Source organism: Populus trichocarpa, chromosome 2 (genome assembly GCF_000002775.5).
Source record: "Populus trichocarpa isolate Nisqually-1 chromosome 2, P.trichocarpa_v4.1, whole genome shotgun sequence".
Lineage (NCBI taxonomy): Eukaryota > Viridiplantae > Streptophyta > Magnoliopsida > Malpighiales > Salicaceae > Populus > Populus trichocarpa.
In genome coordinates this window covers 17,496,922-17,514,616 of record NC_037286.2, presented here as the reverse complement: position 1 = coordinate 17,514,616, position 17,695 = coordinate 17,496,922, and the positions used below count along the sequence as shown (strand labels likewise).

The 17,695-nt window shown below is 31.3% G+C and overlaps 1 long non-coding RNA gene and 2 other non-coding genes across 3 annotated transcripts; 1 reads left to right on the top strand and 2 right to left on the bottom strand.

Moving 5' to 3' along the window:
- Positions 1 to 2,680: 2,680 nt before the first annotated feature.
- Positions 2,681 to 4,380, top strand: LOC112325535 (uncharacterized). Its single transcript, XR_002979536.2, has 2 exons — positions 2,681 to 2,917; positions 3,432 to 4,380. It is a non-coding gene; the product is annotated as an uncharacterized LOC112325535 (long non-coding RNA).
- A 1,720-nt stretch (positions 4,381 to 6,100) lies between these two features.
- LOC112325539 (small nucleolar RNA Z155) lies at positions 6,101 to 6,176 on the bottom strand. The gene has a single exon (XR_002979541.1). It is a non-coding gene; the product is annotated as a small nucleolar RNA Z155 (small nucleolar RNA).
- A 110-nt stretch (positions 6,177 to 6,286) lies between these two features.
- LOC112325538 (small nucleolar RNA R41) lies at positions 6,287 to 6,369 on the bottom strand. Its single transcript, XR_002979539.1, has one exon. It is a non-coding gene; the product is annotated as a small nucleolar RNA R41 (small nucleolar RNA).
- Positions 6,370 to 17,695: the final 11,326 nt, after the last annotated feature.

The window sequence follows — 17,695 nt, the reverse complement described above, 5'->3', positions numbered from 1 at the left end:
AAATCAAAGGATTGATTGATGAGTTTAATTGAGAAGACAAAGAGAGGGTTAAGTTTAGAAAAGTGATGTTGGTTCATTCCAAACTGGAACACCATTCGGTTATTGGATCATAAATGGAGCTGTAGAACTTGGATTTAGGTTTGGTCTACATGTATGGAAAGCTAAGACATAAGTCTAAAACTTTCATTGGAGTCTAAGATTCAAAAAGGCTGTTTTCAAGTTCAAATTGTAGCAACAACGGAGAAGTCAGAATCTGTCCTGCAGCCCAGACACTGTTTAGTGTTCAGCCCATATCTTGAGTTTTAGAAGTCCAAATGCATTGATTCATTTTTTGTTGGAAATCTGAGACAATTTCCTAGAACTTTCATGAAGACTATCTGTTCAAATTCTGACGTTAGCAATGACGTTTTGTTCAGACAAGAAGATAAGGATTGTCACCAAGTCAAGATGTGGCCACCCACTCAACAATTAGTCATCAAATCAATAGCTCTAAATTTTTTCCTATAAAAGGAGGCATTTGCCATGCATTTAGGCATCTTGGTTTTCAGATCAAGATCATGTTCTTGCTCTCTCTCTTTCTATTTTTGGAATGTTTAAGTTTTGTTTATATTAATCTCTTGTTTATGTTTTTCATTTCATTTCCTTTACTTAGTTAACTGATATCTTATTTATGTTTTTATTTTGTTTATTTATATTTCTCTTCTTCATTATGTTTAGCTAAGTTTATTATGTCAAGGTGAAAAGGTTACACTAATAGTGTAAGAATAAGTATAGTATAAACTCAAAATGGATTTGAATGTTTAATACTAACATGTTTTGTATTTGTTATCTTATTCACTCTTAATACTTTGCTTTTTAAATGGTTAATCTAGATTTATGTTGTATAACCCTTGGTACAACAAATACTTAGCACTTTCATAGCCCAACCGTTTGGTATAACCGACACCTGTGTTATGAAAGGAACTTGATTTGTTGTTAACATAAGTTATAATCATGAATACCTGACAACATTTACAAGTATTAGCATTATTCAAATAAGATAACTAATGTAATCATGTTAACAATTTATAATCCGATTGGAACCTCCTTTGTGTGTGGTTTCCAGTTAAGTAATAAAAAGAGTTTATACTATACTTGTTTGAAATACCATTAGTGGATCCTCTAACCTTGACAATTATTTTATCCTTGTTTAATCTTTATATCAATATCAAATCTCAAAGCTCTCTTCAACTCTTTTTCTATTATTATCTATTTCTTTATTTGTAGTTTATACAGTTAACCTCCTTGTGGTTCGACCCCGGTTTTGCCAAGTTATTTATTACTTCGACACTCCTACACTTGGGAGAAGACATCAACTCTTTGGTCGTGTCATCGTCTAATTTCTTGCGTAGATTGGGGAATAACAATATCTCGAGAAGATAAAAATAATGGGATATTTACCTTTACTTCTTCAAGATGCACCTTTTGATAGTCACTACTCCTACAAATTTTACCATTTTCTAAGAATCTAACATTTCTGATTTCAACTATCCCTCTACCTTTAAATAGCTGGATACGCAATATTGTTTTTGGATTTTACTTTTTTTTTATGTGGATTGAAAATTCTAACCGGGAGTGGGTTGTAAAACTAAATTTCTCATCGGTCCATAACTTGAAAGCAGCTGATGAAACTGCTTTACTATAAACCATAGTTTTAAAATTCGGCCCGGCCTGTCAGGTCAACCGGGGACCCGGTTGACCTGAGGCTGGAACCGGGCCGGGTTGATGAAAAAACTGGTCAAGGATTTGGCCCGGTAAAACCCGGTCGACTCGGAACCCGGCTGAGACCCGGTTGTGTTTTTTAATATATATATATAAGTAATCCCATCCGCAGTACAAAAAGATCAGAGGAATTTAAGTTCAAAGCAAACTTTTTACTTGTTTGGCTCTCTTCATTTCAGATCTGCAAATCAAGGTAAGATTAAGTTGTTGTTATCTCTTCAATTTTTTGTTCTTCATTTGGGAAAGGTATTACTAACTCGCTGAGAGTCATGGCTCTATCTCTCACCTCCTCTTCCGTTGTTGTCAAATAGAAGATTAAAATTCTGGTTTGAGAATAAAAATGATATGAAATAAGTGAGGAAATTGTGGGGTTTTCTTTACTGTTGCAAAACCAAAAATTATGACCGTGCAATTTTACTTTTTACAAGAAAGAAACAGAAACCCAAGAGCAACAAAAGCCAAGTTTGTATGAGGGAGGGCCGGTGGGGTATGGTTTGTGTCTACAACTTGTATACCTTTATTGGTCTGTAGCAGCATCAAATGTCAGCCTTCTGGTTTTCTATGGGTCAAACCAGCTGTTCTCAATCGCTCTTTCCAATTTCTATAGCTACATACTTTGCTTTGAATTGGTCTCTTCTAAAGAGGCCTTTCGGATTCATTCTCGTCCTGATCTATCATAAAATTTTCAGAATCTACAAAAACATTCTAGGCATGGTTGTTAAAAATGTGTTTTAACTCGTAAAATCGGATGATTTTACGAGTCAAAACACATAAAACATGTAAAATCGAGGTTAAAACTCGAAAACCAGTAAAATCGGTCAAACCCGGTCAAACTCGCATAAAAATGGGTCAACTCGAAAAAAACATTAAAAACGTAACGTTTTCACGAGTTAACCAAAACTTTCAACAAATGCAGAAATTTTGAAATGCCCTCTGACTCAGCAGTCTCTTCTCAGTCCCCATCCCCACCCCACCCCACCCATGACATAGCCAAGACTTCGTCCCTGTCTCCCTATTCTTCCATCCTCTTGAAATGCTCTCTCTCCCGATCGAAAGACCTCATATCGATTCCGCTCTCTCCAAATTCATCTCCTCAGTCCTTCCTCATTTCATCGACTTTGATTTTTGTGATTTCTTACCCGATCGATTTCATCAGGTATATTTCCAAAATATCGTGTTTATTTTAGTTTTTTTTTGTGTTTAATTTCTGTCGATTATGATGCGTTATCCTTAATTTATTTGATAACTTTCAAATTCATGGATTTTTTTTATCGAAACTGGAGCCTTTATATTTTACATCATTTTTTCTTGTTTTGTTTCTGTTTTTCTCCCTTGATATTTTTTTTTCTGCTTTTATTTTTCGATTAGTAATTAGAAAAATTATATTAAGTTATAATTTTATTTTATCTTATTTCAGTTCTTTTTTCTTAATTAATTTTTTTTTACTATGCTTCGATCAAGTTAAAAAACATCAAAGTTGGAAATGGAAGAGAACTAAATTATCATTGTTTTGAATTAACAGCCTTCGTTTTTAGCCTTTTTTTAATTGATAATGTTAAATTTGGCTTCTTTTATGCTGTTTTTTTAAATGATTTCAAGGTGAAACAATGATTTTAGATTATATTTGTATTTACCTAATGTGATATTCACAGTTGGTGTTCAATTTGCAGAAGGAAGAGGAGATAGAGAGAGGTTTTGGAACTGATTCAGCTTAAGAGGTTGAGTTTCGAAACGAGTGAAATAGGAATTCTGTTTGAACTTTTTTTTTTAATTTTTGTGTATTACTGGATAGGTCAGTCTTGGAATGCCTTTTGCAGTGCTTCTGTTGAATGAATATAACCTAGCACTTGATAAGTTCCTGAACTGTGAATTAAAACCATATTTGATTAGAGTTGGATTGGTGGAGAGGATGATAATTTGGAAAGTTTGAGCTTTTGAGGGAGTTTATACATGCTCATATATAGCCATGGCCACCATTGTTGACACACAAGGAGATTGGATTAGAAGAGTGGAAAATGTTCATCAGACCCCATTAGTTTAGCAATATGCTTAATACAGAAGAAAATACCAGTTTTCTGTGTTGATAAGATAACGTTTTTTTTTGTTGAATCTATGCATCTATGCTTAATATAGAATAAAATACAGTGCTTTGTGATTCAAATTGTGCTTAATACAAATTGTGAATCTTCTGTCATGTTAAGTGTCATATTTATGGTACAACCTCTGAGAATTGTGAGTAATTATTTCTATTATGATTTAGCTACAAGAAATTGTAATTGCAATTGTTTCCGTGATGATTTGGCTGCAAGAAATTATAATTTAAGGAGCTTGGAGTTAAATATTGTTGACAATATTGGTGTTGGTGTTGGTACTACTAGTAGCACTAATGTTCATAATATCGGTGCTGGTACTAGTAGTAGCAGTAATAATCCTTTAGAAGGTAATGATTTTGATGACTGTTTTAGGAATAATGAGGGAGATAAAGGCAATAAGGGTGTGTTTAGTTTACATGACACACCTACATATTGTTTGTTTTAGGTTTGTTAACTTTTAGTTATTGAAATTCTATGGACATGTATGAATTTTTATTTGAATTATGTATTTTAAGATGTTTGGATATTTGTATTGTTTATTTTACTTTTATTTGAATTATGTATTTTAAGATATTTGGATATTTGTATTGTTTAAAATATTTTACTTGCGATTTTACGATTCGAGTTTACGAGTTAAGCTTATATTGTATGTTCTGTGTCGTGTCAAAAAAACATTTTTGACAACCTTGATTCTAGGAGAGGGCTCGTAATGATCTTTGATGTGAGATATGCTGTGTGGATCCTGTATAAGATTGAGGAGTTGAGGGTTGTTGGGCACAAGGGGATTTTGAATCAAAGAATTTTTGTTTGGCAAGTCAAGTAGAAAAAGTAGCATTGGTTCCAAACAATGAGTAATAAGTGTGCTAGTATTTGTTTTTATTGGCTTTAATTGCAAGGACACATAAGAGAAAGGCCAACCTTTTCAAGTCCTTAACTACAAAGAAATCAATAATTAAAAAGCTAATAAGATATTGATCACTTCTTTCTATATTCAACATGTGTGAGTTGTGGGGTTTTGGGATTTATATATTTTTTACTTTTTCAGCACTTAGTTTTCTTATACTCATGCAGCTCCATCTCCCGTAAGTTTCATGTTGCATAGGTTGGAATTTTTTTTTTTAATCAACCCGAATCAACCCATCTGACTCGTGACCCAATCGTTATACCGGGTCGACTACCAGATCGAGATTAAAAACTATGCTATAAACTCTATGAAAGTTAAACACAAATTCTAAAATAAGGTTGGCGTGCTCCTCCAATAATAATAATAATCAGATCCCTCCTCTTTGCATTTATTACGACTCTTTCTTCACGAGTATTGGAATTTGAAAAATCTTATTATTCCAAAGAAATCTATTTCCTTTTTTGTAAAAAAGAATCAAAGATTCTTCTTGTTCTTATATAATTCTCATGAATATGAATACGAGTCTGTTTTCTTTTTTCTTTGTAAGCAATCCTTTCATTTCCGATTAACATTTTATCCAGTCTTTCTTGAGCGAATATATTTCTATGAAAAAATAGAACATTTTGTAGAAGTCTTTACTAAGGATTGGGGGGACAGCTTATGCTTGCTCAAGGATCCTTTCATACATTATATTAGATATCAAGGAAAATCCATTTTTGTCTCCAAGGATACACCTCTTCCGATGAAAAAATGGAAATATTACTTTGTCAATTTATATCAATGTCATTTTGATATGTGCTTTCAACCCCAAAAGATCCATATAAACCTATTTTCATTATACAAGCATTCTTTCATTTTATTAAGTTATCTTTCAAGTTCAAATGTATGACTAAACTTTTCAGTGATACGAAGTCAAATGCTAGAAAATACATTTCTAATGAATAATATTATGAATAAACTCGATACAACAGTTTCAATTATTTCTTTGATTGGATCATTAGCAAAAATGAAATTTTATAACGCAGCAGTAGAACCATTAGCCCTAAAATCTGAGAAAACCTTGTTTATAAAAGAACTTCAATTTAAAGTGGATTGTTTATCATAACAAACCAAAAAAGAAACATCTTGAAGGCGTTGTTGGCATTAGGAAGCAGTATTTTGAACTCTTGGATTTACGAAAAGCAATGAACTTTGACGTATCTCTTAATTGAAGCTGTAATCAGAAGCCCTTCACATGTTAAACCCATTATCGATCCTGCCAAAATACACTTTGTTTTCATTTTTTTCTGATAAAATCAAAACATATATTTTTTGAGAAAAAAGGATATATAAATTAGAGAGCCAGCGATCAGATAATTGTAGTCTGAGTTTTTTATTCGACACGTTATAATTCCGTCAAGGATATCATCACATCAATGGCCCTCCATTAAATATTTGTTAAGCAAAAAAATAAACCAAAAAACAATAAAGAAAATCTTTGTTTGTGAAAAAAAGAGAATGAAGATGGACGGAAAGAAGAAAGAAGAGCAGAGGGCTCAGAAGGATCCATTGGTGTTTTTATAATCACGAGAAGATCATAAAATAGGTAGTTATCAACATCACTGCCCTCGTACTCTTCCAGATCCCATATCAGATACAAAACAGAAGCATAAACAAATTGTAAGAGAATGAAGTTTCAGAGCAAGGAAGGGGGGTTTCGGCTATATATTGAATATGAATGTTCTTACCTGCTTCATTGCTGCTCATATATTGAATCTCGGAGGCGACTCTGGAGCTTCAGATTAGGGTTAGGGTTTAAATGAGGTTAATGGGCTTCCAGGACCAGGGAGCAGCCATTTCTATTTGGACCATTAGCCCAGTTTCAGTATGGTTGCTGCCTTAATATTCTTTTCTTCTTCTAACCAAGTTGATAAGAGAATATCGTAAGACTTCTTATCAAAAGAAAAAAAACACAGACATAATACTCAATAACTTAGAAAAGAAAAGAAACTAATTATCGATTGCATACATAACTTTTTTTTATTTTTAAAATGTATTTGTAGCTCTTTTTTTTATTATTATCGATTTTATGTTTTCATAAGGGATGAAACTCAATAACTTTTTTAAAAAGAAGGGGATAAAGTAAATATGTGGAACATCAAGTTCTTGAAATGTAACTCTTGAAACTCAGGATTATGTGGAACATCAAGTTCGAAATGTTAGGTGCACATTTCTTCGCTAGTGTGTGAATTTTGGTCACATCTCTTGGATTAAGAGCATAACTAGGAATAAGTAATTTCACTCTATCCTCGTTGATGGTTAATATTATTTTTTAAAAAAATAATATGTTGTCGTTTGGGCTACATGACCCAAACGACAACACCTCAAAAAAAAAAAAAAACAATGTAACATATATATATATATTTCATGTCTTGATATACTTTTTCAAGTTATAAGGAGTTCGAATGTGGCCCCGCAAATTGCTCGCGCACAAAACACTTTTTATGATTAACTAACATATTTTTTTTATAGATTCTTTGCAAAGTACAACCTTTTATGTAAGTGAAGTGCCATATATTTTTCGCTAATAACCGTAGAGTGAATGCAAATCATTTTCCATGTAATCAAACACTTTAACATTGACAATTACTAATATTTTTACCAATCGATTTTCATGTAATTCTCAAGGTGAACCGATGCGACCAAGATCTATAAATATATTAGGTCACCAAGTAAACAACAAGGGTCAACACAGTTTACCATTTCCTTATACTTAACATTTCACTCTCATCTTTATATTTCTTTTTTCATTTCTCTCATAAAAATTACTAACTTAAGCATTATAGTTACTTGTTCCACGAGGAACTAATTTTTCAGGAAAACTTTCAACCACCGGTCAAGCCCAACAAAACCCAGATACAAGCCCACACATATCGGTCCACTTTCGTAATCGTGGAAAGCTTAATATCCTATGTGAAGTTTTTTTCCCAATCTCATCGGTGGCAACAACCTGAATAAAAAGTACATTCCCATTTCACATATTTTCACCAAAAACATTTTCCATGCCTGACAAAATTTCAGGCTAAAGAATAATTAATCTCCTTACTATAGGAACTCCAGCTCCCTCAGGTCTCCAAAAGCTTTCATATTAGGTGCAAATGCTAAATGATGTTGTCGCAATGATTCAACTGCATATTTGCACTCTTTCTCCTGCATAATAACAAGCTCCACTAACTGTGCAACGACTCTAGTTCCTTGAAGAGATAGGACATAATAACATGCAAGCGAGTAACACTCACACTTCTGTATTTATAATGAGTTACATATATCATTCTCACACGAGACGCTCTAAACGATCTAGCCACCATCAATCTCAATCCGAGTCTTACTCACGTACTAGAAAAAGACTTGGGCGTGAGACAAGCTTCATGACTCCACGAGCTCACAAGCAAGAACATAACCTTCACCAAGTGGGAGAATCCCTATTTTGTCATAGAATATTGCACATTTGGCTCTCCAAAGACTATGTCATCATAAAACCTAGCTTATAAATCTATGAAGGACTTACAGACCTTTAAGAGCATATACAAAATATGAAAAGCATCCTAGAGCTTGTTATACAAGACAATGATGTTATAATCAAAGTTCTTTCAACAATGCTTTGCAGATCTGCACAAGTATGGTACCATAGTTTAGAGTCTAGCTTTATTCTCCACTTTCAAGATCTCAGCTCCAAACTCATCTCCCTGTCCAGTATAAGAATTCTAGCTAAAAGAAGCATCACAAAGTTCTTCACTGTCACACAATGAGAAGATGAAAACATGGAGACCTATCTAAATGCTCAACTTGTAATGACTCATTGAGCCAAATCATAGAAGCCTTGATTAATGGAGCTTACAACTATTTTTCTATGGGAAAAGTTGTATACTATACCTGACCAAAACCTTTTCAACATCAAATACACAAAGATAAATTACATCAGGATGGAAAAAGCCAACTTGATTAGATAAGGACACCCTCATTCCCATACACAAGTAAAGTCTCCATCTTGTCATCATTTTTCTACAAGAGCAGAAGAAAAAAAGCACTAAGAGGCTCATCCATGATCGCCTAATATTTCACAAGCTCATGACTACTCTTCTAACTATCACACAGACTGAGATGCTAGCTGCTATCAGATAGAAAGAATTTGTGCAATATCTACCTCCCATAAAAAATGGCATGAATTATATCCTTTTTACTGTGATCATAGGTAAGATGACATTGAGGAATGCCACACCTTAAAAAATAAGATAGAAAGGTTAATTGTAAGGGGTTACCTTCTACAGTTCATGAGAAAAGAGATAAAAGCGGAGCAAGAAATGAAAGAAATTTGCACGCTTGATGACCTTGGATAATCCCCAAATTATCCTATATATTATATCTCCATCTTTTATTTTTTAAAAAATAAAAGCAATAATTTTTCTCCATATCTCCAATGTTTCCAAACATATCTTCATAAAAAGTCTTCATGACTCCAAACATGTCTCCATAAAAAGTCTCTAAGTCTCAAGATATATCTATCCAACTCAAACGTTATTGGTTTTTCCCTCCTTAACAATGATTTTTGTAGGTTCCCTTAGATTGCTTCTTAGTCTTATCACATCTTATAGATATCTTTAATTCTTTTTATTTCAATATTTGCGGTTCTGTATACTCAACCTCCTTATGGATTAACCTTGGTCTTATCAGGTTATGTATTACTTTGACACTCCTGTACTTGAAAGAAGACATCAATTATTTGATCGTGTTAAGTTTTTTAGGTAAGTTAGTGTACAAACTATAAATCTTATTCTTGTTTTTATTTTCACTTTTTTTTTTGATCTTTTTCTCTTTTTTTTCTACACTTACATAAAAGTTTGATCCTGCATATTAGATGATAAACTTTCTAAGAAATCTTTATATTCTTTAGAAAACATGGTTGAAGAAGATTACTTGTCATTTCACAATTGTCATACGTGGGCGATTTGAATCCAATAAGAACACTTGCACTATTATGTATAGTTTTTCCTCCAGGTGTATCTCACTTCAATTTTAAGTTAGATATCATTCAATTTTTACCTAATTTCCATGGCTTAGATTCAAAAAATCCATACTTGCATTGAAGAGAAATTGAAGAGGATTTTAACACTTATAATGACTTAAATTGTAGCATGAACACCATTAGACTAAAGTTTTTTTCTTTGTCCTTAAAAGATAAAGCTAAAACATGGTTATAAAATCTTAGGTCAGGATCTATTTGTGATTGAGATAAAATGCAACAATAATTTTTAAAGAAGTTTCTACCTTCTCATTGAACAAATTCTTTCAAAATACCAATCACCATATTCACTCAAAAACCAAGAGAAACATTTTACTAGAGTTAGTATAGGTATAAAGAGTTGTTTAATAATTGGCCATACCATGATTTTGAAAAATAGAGATTAGTTTCACACTTCTACGAGGGTTTAACACCTAAAAGTCGGCAAATTGTGGAAATGATGTGCAATGAAACTTTTAAAGATAAAGACATTGATGAAGCAATGGAGTACCTAGACTTAAATACTTAAAATTAGGACATTGTAGGCACTTGTAAGGCATCAAGTAAAACTCAACCCCATATATCAAGTGGCGACAAGTACAACCTTAAAGAAGATCATGACCTCCAAGCTAAATTCACATCTTTAGGTAGAAAAGTCAAGGCACTTGAATTGAAAAAGAGTGGTCAATTAAAATTTATTCAAGAAATTATGTCAAATTTGTGAAACTAATGAACATGCAACTAATGATTATCCAACTTTGTCATGTTTTAAGGAATGTCTCCATGAATAAACCAATGCTTTAAATAATTTTCAAAGGCCAAATCATAATCCATACTCGTAAATTTACAATCCTAGTTAGAAAAATCATCTAAATTTCAGTTGGAAAAGTAATAACAATAATGTACAAACTTCACAGCCATCCTTTCAAGCACACTACAATTTTCAAGATTCTTAAGGATATATAGCTCTTTATGTTCTTCCTCCTATAAATAATCTCAAGGAAACATTGCATCCATTCATTGAAAAGCAAAAGTTAATCAATACTTAAAATGCTTAAACTATGATAGGTTTGAAAGAAACTCTTGCAAGATTCAAATTTGCTCTTAATTTTGAGGAGAAAGGTAAGTTACTTTATCAACCATAGCAAAATTCTAAAGTACAATACAACTTAAGTATGGGTAACTCAAGGAGCCAACAAATGGATCAAGTTAAATCAGTCATAACTCTTCGCAGTGGTAAGGGTATTGAAAAACCTATTCTTGAACCTTATGAGAAAGATGATGAATTAATCTCTAAGGGTAAGGAAGAGGTCAAACTTGAACATTGTAAAGAAAAACAATGATTTCCCACTAGTAATTTCATCTCCTCGTGCCATGACTAATTAAAGGAAAGTGAATCATAATTCTGAAATTTTTGAAATTTTCAAACAGGTAATGATCAATATACCTTTATTGGATGCTATTAAACAGGTACCCTCTTCATAGTGGTAAGACTGGTCAGTGCATGTGTATTGACCATAGGAAACTTAACTCAATGAATAGAAGAAGTCATTTTTTCCTTAGCTTTCATGGATCAAATCCTAGAAAGTGTTGTAGGTCATGAATTTTATTATATCCTAGATGGCTATTCAGGTTACAACCAAATTGAAATTGCACTTGAAGATCAAGAGAAAACTACTTTCACATGTTCATTTGATATTTTTGCAAATTTTGGATAATGTAATGTATTAGCCATATTTTCAAAGGTGTACGTTTAGCATATTTAGTGATTTGGTTTAATGTTTTCTTAAAATCTTCATGGATGATTTTTTTTATTTTTGGTGATTCATTTGATAATTTTTTAACTAAATTGAAAAAGGTATTGAGGAGGTGTGAAGAGAAAAATATTGTCCTAAATTGGGAAAAATGTCATTTCATGGTAACAAACGGTATTATACTTGGTCATATTGTTAAATCAATAGAAATTGAGGTTGACAAGTTTAAAATCGAGTTAATTATCAACTTGTCAATTCCAAAATATATTAAAGATGTGAAATCATTCTTAAGACATGCTGGTTTTTATAAGAGGTTTATCAAAGATTTTAGTGTAATATCTAAGTCATTGTGTAACCTTCTGACAAAGGATAATGTTTTTTAATGGATTGAATATTATAAAGAAGCCTTTTTTAAACTTAAAAACTTGCTTACTTCTTCTCCAATCATTCAACCTCCTAATTGATCATTGCCTTTTGAAATAATGTGTGATGCTAGTAATTATGTCGTTGGTGTTGTTTTAGTACAAAAAAAGATAAGAACCTTTATGTGATTTACTATGCAAGTAAAAATGCTCAAATAAATTATTCCACCACTGAAAAAAAATTACTTTCAGTATTATTTGCATGTGAAAAAATTAGATCTTATCTTGTTGGCTCACCTGTTGTTGTTTTTAGTGATCATACAGTATTAAAATTGCTTCTTTCTAAGAAGAATTCTAAGGATAGATTGGTACGATGGATCTTGTTACTCTAAGAATTTGATATCACAATCAAAGATAAGAAAGGCACCAAAAATGTTGTCGCTGATCATTTGTCAAGATTAACAATAGAGTCAACATTTGATATCACACCGATCAATGATTACTTTCCTAATGAATCTTTATTTTTCGTTGCTACAATGTCTTGGTTTACTAATATTGTGAATTTTCTTGCAACAAAAGATTTGCTAGCTCATTGGAGTGCCCAAGATAAAATAAAATTTTTGAGCGAAGTGAAGAATTTTTATTGGGATGACCCTTACATGTTCAAGTATTGTCTTGATAAAATATTTCAAAGATGCATACCACACAATGAGGTAAGTAATTTTATTAAATTTTGTCATTAATTAGAAGCATGTGAGGGGTCATTTCTCATAAAAAAAATGATTATAAAATTATTAAAATGTGGATTTTAATGGCCCATCATGTTCAAGGTCACACATTTATTCTGCAAAACCTGTGAAAATTATCAAAAGTTAGGATCTATTTTAAAACATCACATGATGCTTTTAAATCTTATTCTTATCACTGGAATCTTTGACCGTTAGGGTATAGATTTCATGGGATAATTTCCTCTATTATTTGGTTTTTTATACATATTAATCACAATAGATTATTTTTAAAATGGATAGAAGCAATTCCAAGTTGAAATAATGATCGCAAAATAATGATCAAATTTTTGAAAGACAATATTATGAGTTAATGTGGAATTCCTTGAGCCATGATAAGTGATAATGGAACACATTTATCTAACAAGCCATTTGAATCCTTAATGAAGGAATATGGAATCACACATAAAATTGTCACCCCTTATCACCCTCATACAAGTAGACAAGTAGAACTTACTAATATAGAGATCAAACAAATCTTGGAAAAAACAGTGAACCCTAATCGGAAGGACTGGTCTCTAAGACTTAATGATGCACTTTGGGCTTATCGAATTGCTTTTAAAATATCATTAGGTATGTCATCTTATAAGCTAGTTTATGGAAAACCTTGTCACTTGCCTATGGAACTTGAAAATAAAGCTTATTAGGCAATTAAGCTTTCAATTCAAACCTTGATAATACTAGTCAACTGCTTATGTTACAAATAAATGAACTTGAGGAATTAAGAAATGATGCATATGAGAATTCTAAATTTCATAAAGCAAGAATTAAAGTGTTTCATGACAAGAAAATTTTAAGAAAAACATTTGATATTGGTTAAAAGGTTTTTTCTATATAATCCTTGACTCCATTTATTATCTAGAAAGCTAAGATAAAGATGAAGTGGTCCATATATTGTGAAACATGTGTATCCTTATGGGGCCTTTGATATCAAGAATCCAAATAATAAAAATGTTTTTAGGGTGAATGAACATCATTTAAAAGCATACTTTGATAATTTTCCTAATGAAAATGAATCTATTGATTTGAATGATCTTGTTTATAAAGATTGATTATTTTTTTCTCACATTTTTTTTTGTTTCTTTTTTATGTGACTTTTGTTTTGCTAGTCTTTTTCCAACCTTAGTCAAATGGCAGATAAAGATACTCGTGACTCTTAAGTTAGTTCTTTAGTTTCCTATGATAACTGATATATTTTTAATACATTTATTAATCAATTGTTTAATTTTTTGTTTATTGTATTTTCTTTACATCTCTTCTCCACCTCTAGTCTAGAAAAATGGACAACATTCTTGAGAAATTGGAAAAGTATTTTCCTGATTTGCAAAACAATTGAAATTTTATCATAAATATGTTAGATGGACTCGTAATACATAATGTCATTCTTTAGAAATGGTCTCTATAAACCGTGAAGATAAAATATAATTCATTAAGGATTGCCTAAGTAAGGAGTCTTTAGATAATCTTTTATTGACTCTTGAGACGCTTCCTAGTGGAGATGTGCATTGTGTAATTCATTATTTATGGTCCTATTTTTATAAAAAAGTAAAATATGCTAGATATAGTTTTAAGAATCTGACTAAAAAGACCCTATTTTTCAGTTTTTAAGAAAATTGGATGGGAAGTCTATCCCTCAGCTATAAAGGGAATTTAAACCATTTTTGGATGTAAAACCAAGGTATGAGCCATAGTCATAACTACTTGTATATATACATGTTATGACACACACAAAAAAGAATTTAAGCGGTCTATCTATAAAAGTGATATGATTGCATTTCCTTTTTCATCTCTATAAAATCTTCTCATCCTTCCCTTTATTTTCATTCAACCCCTACAAAGAGTATGGAAAGTGTAGAATGATAGGATCCTCGACTCATAAAATAAAAAATATTTATGTTTTTTGTGGATCCAGTCCTAAGAAAGAAAATAAGTTTTTGGAATCAACAAATCATCTTAGTCATGTATTAGCTGAAAGAAAGATTTATTTAGTATATGGGGGAGGCAACTTCGAGATAATAGGGGGTGTGTCAACAATCACATTCTTAGGAGGTTGTCAAGTTTTGAGTATCATCCTAAAAGCTTTAGCCATAAAAAACATCAATGGTAAAACAATTAAAGAGAAATTAAAGGCCTCAACAATGTCTGAATGAATAGCTATAATGCTTGAACATTTTGATACCTTTATTACCTTAACAGGTGGTTAGGGCATATTAAAAGAGATATTTTAGATTTTCTTTTAAGCCCAATTGAACATTCAACAGAAACCTATATGTTTGTTAAATGTTAATGGTTTTTATAATAATTTATTGTCTTTTCTTAATCATGTTGTGGAATAGAAGTTTATAACATCTCTGGCACACCGAAACATAATCTTTATTGCAACTGGTCAACCATAGAAAGTTGTAAAAACCACAATTTGGATTTGAGCCTTAGTATGTAAATATTTGTCTTTTGGTTTTACCAATATCATATTATTTTTTGTTTTGTTATTTATTTTGGTTATATTTGTTTAAGTGTGTTTCAAGCTTTTCAGTAGTTGCTATTTCAAGTGATATCTTTTATACTCTACCTTTCTAACTTTAAACATTAAGGACAATATTTGTTTAATTGTTAATATTAGGATGACATAGTAAAGAGGAACTATACTCTTGAAATAACTCTTGAGACATATCGTAATAAATATTTTACAATGGTTATATGCAAAATTCATAACAAGGTTTTATCATGCGCTTCCTTTTGAATTATTCAAGTTTACCAACTCTCATACTGTTACCACTTAATTTGGCTCATATACTTATTTAACAAGTATTGATAAACTATTTTTGCACACATAGTTTAACTCATGATCATAGGTTGTAAATTAGATTATTACATTATTTATATTCTTTTGTCAAAGGTAGCAACTAAAGGAATGAGAGATTGTAAAAAAAAAAAAATAAATATCAATAATAATAGAATAAATAAATAAATGCATAGATAAATTTGGTTTTGTAGCCTCCTTAACCTAAACAATTAAGCCTGAAGGGGTGTCTTAACACCTAATACTCTAATGTCAACTGATTTGAAAGTTATTGGCCTAAATCTTGTTACATGGATTGAGGAGAAAACTTAAGGGAATCAGACATTACACAATCTATATTTAAGTATCTACAACCTGAGTCACTAAGCTTGTAAGGGTGTCTCAACACATAATACTCAAAGGTCAACTGATTTGGAACTCATTAGTTTACTCGTTGCATGGGTTAAGGATGCAACGTGTTATTTTTAAGTTAGGTTATATATATATATATATATATATATATATATATATATATATATATATATATATATATCCCAACCCAAAGAAGTTAACCTTAGAAAAACATTAGAAAAAAAATGTTTTCTTCCAAATAAAGCCCTATAACTATATGTTGTTATATTGAGCACAAAAATAATGTTTATTAATATCTTGATTAAAAGGTATGTGGCATAAATATAAAATCTAATGAGAATTTATTTATTTGAATTGATCAATGAAAGTAAAATGAGTGCCTTGGTTTTAGATTTTGTAATTTGTTTTTCAATTTTAATGCTTTAATTATTATGAACTAGTAATAAGCTGATTAAATGGGTGACATGATCAAAAGATTAATGTCTTATCCCAAGTGCAAGAGTGTCAAAATAATAAATAACCCGGCAAGACCGGGGTTGAACCATAGGGAGGTGAACTATATAAAATTATAAACAAAAAATAAAAAGGAGTTGAAGAGAACTTTTAAGATGTGATATTGATGTAAGGATTAAACAATGATAAAACAATTGCCAAGGTTAGATGATCCACTAATGGTATTTCAAATAAGTATAGTATAAACTCTTTTTATTACTTAACTGGAAACCACACACAAAGGAGGTTCCAATCGGATTATAATTTATTAACATGATTACATTAATTATCTTATTTGAGTAATGCCAATACTTGTAAATGTGGTCAGGTATTCATGGTGATAACTTATGTTAACAACAAATTAAGTTCTTTTTATAGCACAAGTGTCGGTTATACCATACAGTAGGCTATGAAAGTGTCAAGTATTTGTTGTACCGAGGTTTGTACAGCACAAATCTAGATTAATCATTTAACAAGTAGGGTATTAAAAGTGAGTAAGATAACAAATATAAAACATGTTAGTATCAAACATTAAAGTCCATGTTGAGTTTATATTATACTTATTCTTACACCATTGGTGTACCCTTTTCACCTTGACAAAATTAACTTAGCTAAACATAATGAAGAAGAAAAACATAAATAAACAATATAAGAACATAAACATGATATAAGTTACTAAGTATAGTAAAGGAAATGAAAAGCATAAACAAGAGATTAATATAACATAAAATAAAACTTGAACATTATAAAATACAAAGAAAGAGAGTAAGAGCAAGATCTTGATCTGAACAACCAAGATGTCTAAATGTACGGCAAATGCCTCCTTTTATAGGCTAAAATTCGGAACTATTGATTTGATGACAAATTATTGAGTGGGTGGCCACCTCTTGACTTAGTGACAATCATTATCTTCTTATCTAAACAAAATGTCATTGCTAATATCATAATTTGAACAGATAATCTTCATGAAAGTTCTGGTCATTTGTCTCAGCTTTCCAACAAGACAAGAATGAGCTCATTTGGACTTCTAGAACTCGAGATATAAGCTGAACATTGAACAGTGTCTGGGCTGCAGGACAGATTCCGACTTCTCTTTTGTTGCTATAATTTGAACTTGACAATGGCCTTTTTGAATCTTGTAATCTTCATGAAAGTTTTAGGCCTATATCTTAGCTTCCTATCCATATAAACTAGACCTAAATCCAAGCTCTATAGCTCCAGTTATGATCCAATAACTGAATGGTGTTCCAGTTTGAATTGAACCAGCATCTCTTCTTTAAGCTTAGCCATCTCTTTGTCTTTTCACTTTTAATAGTTAAACACATCAATCAATCCTTTAAACTGTAAGATATGCT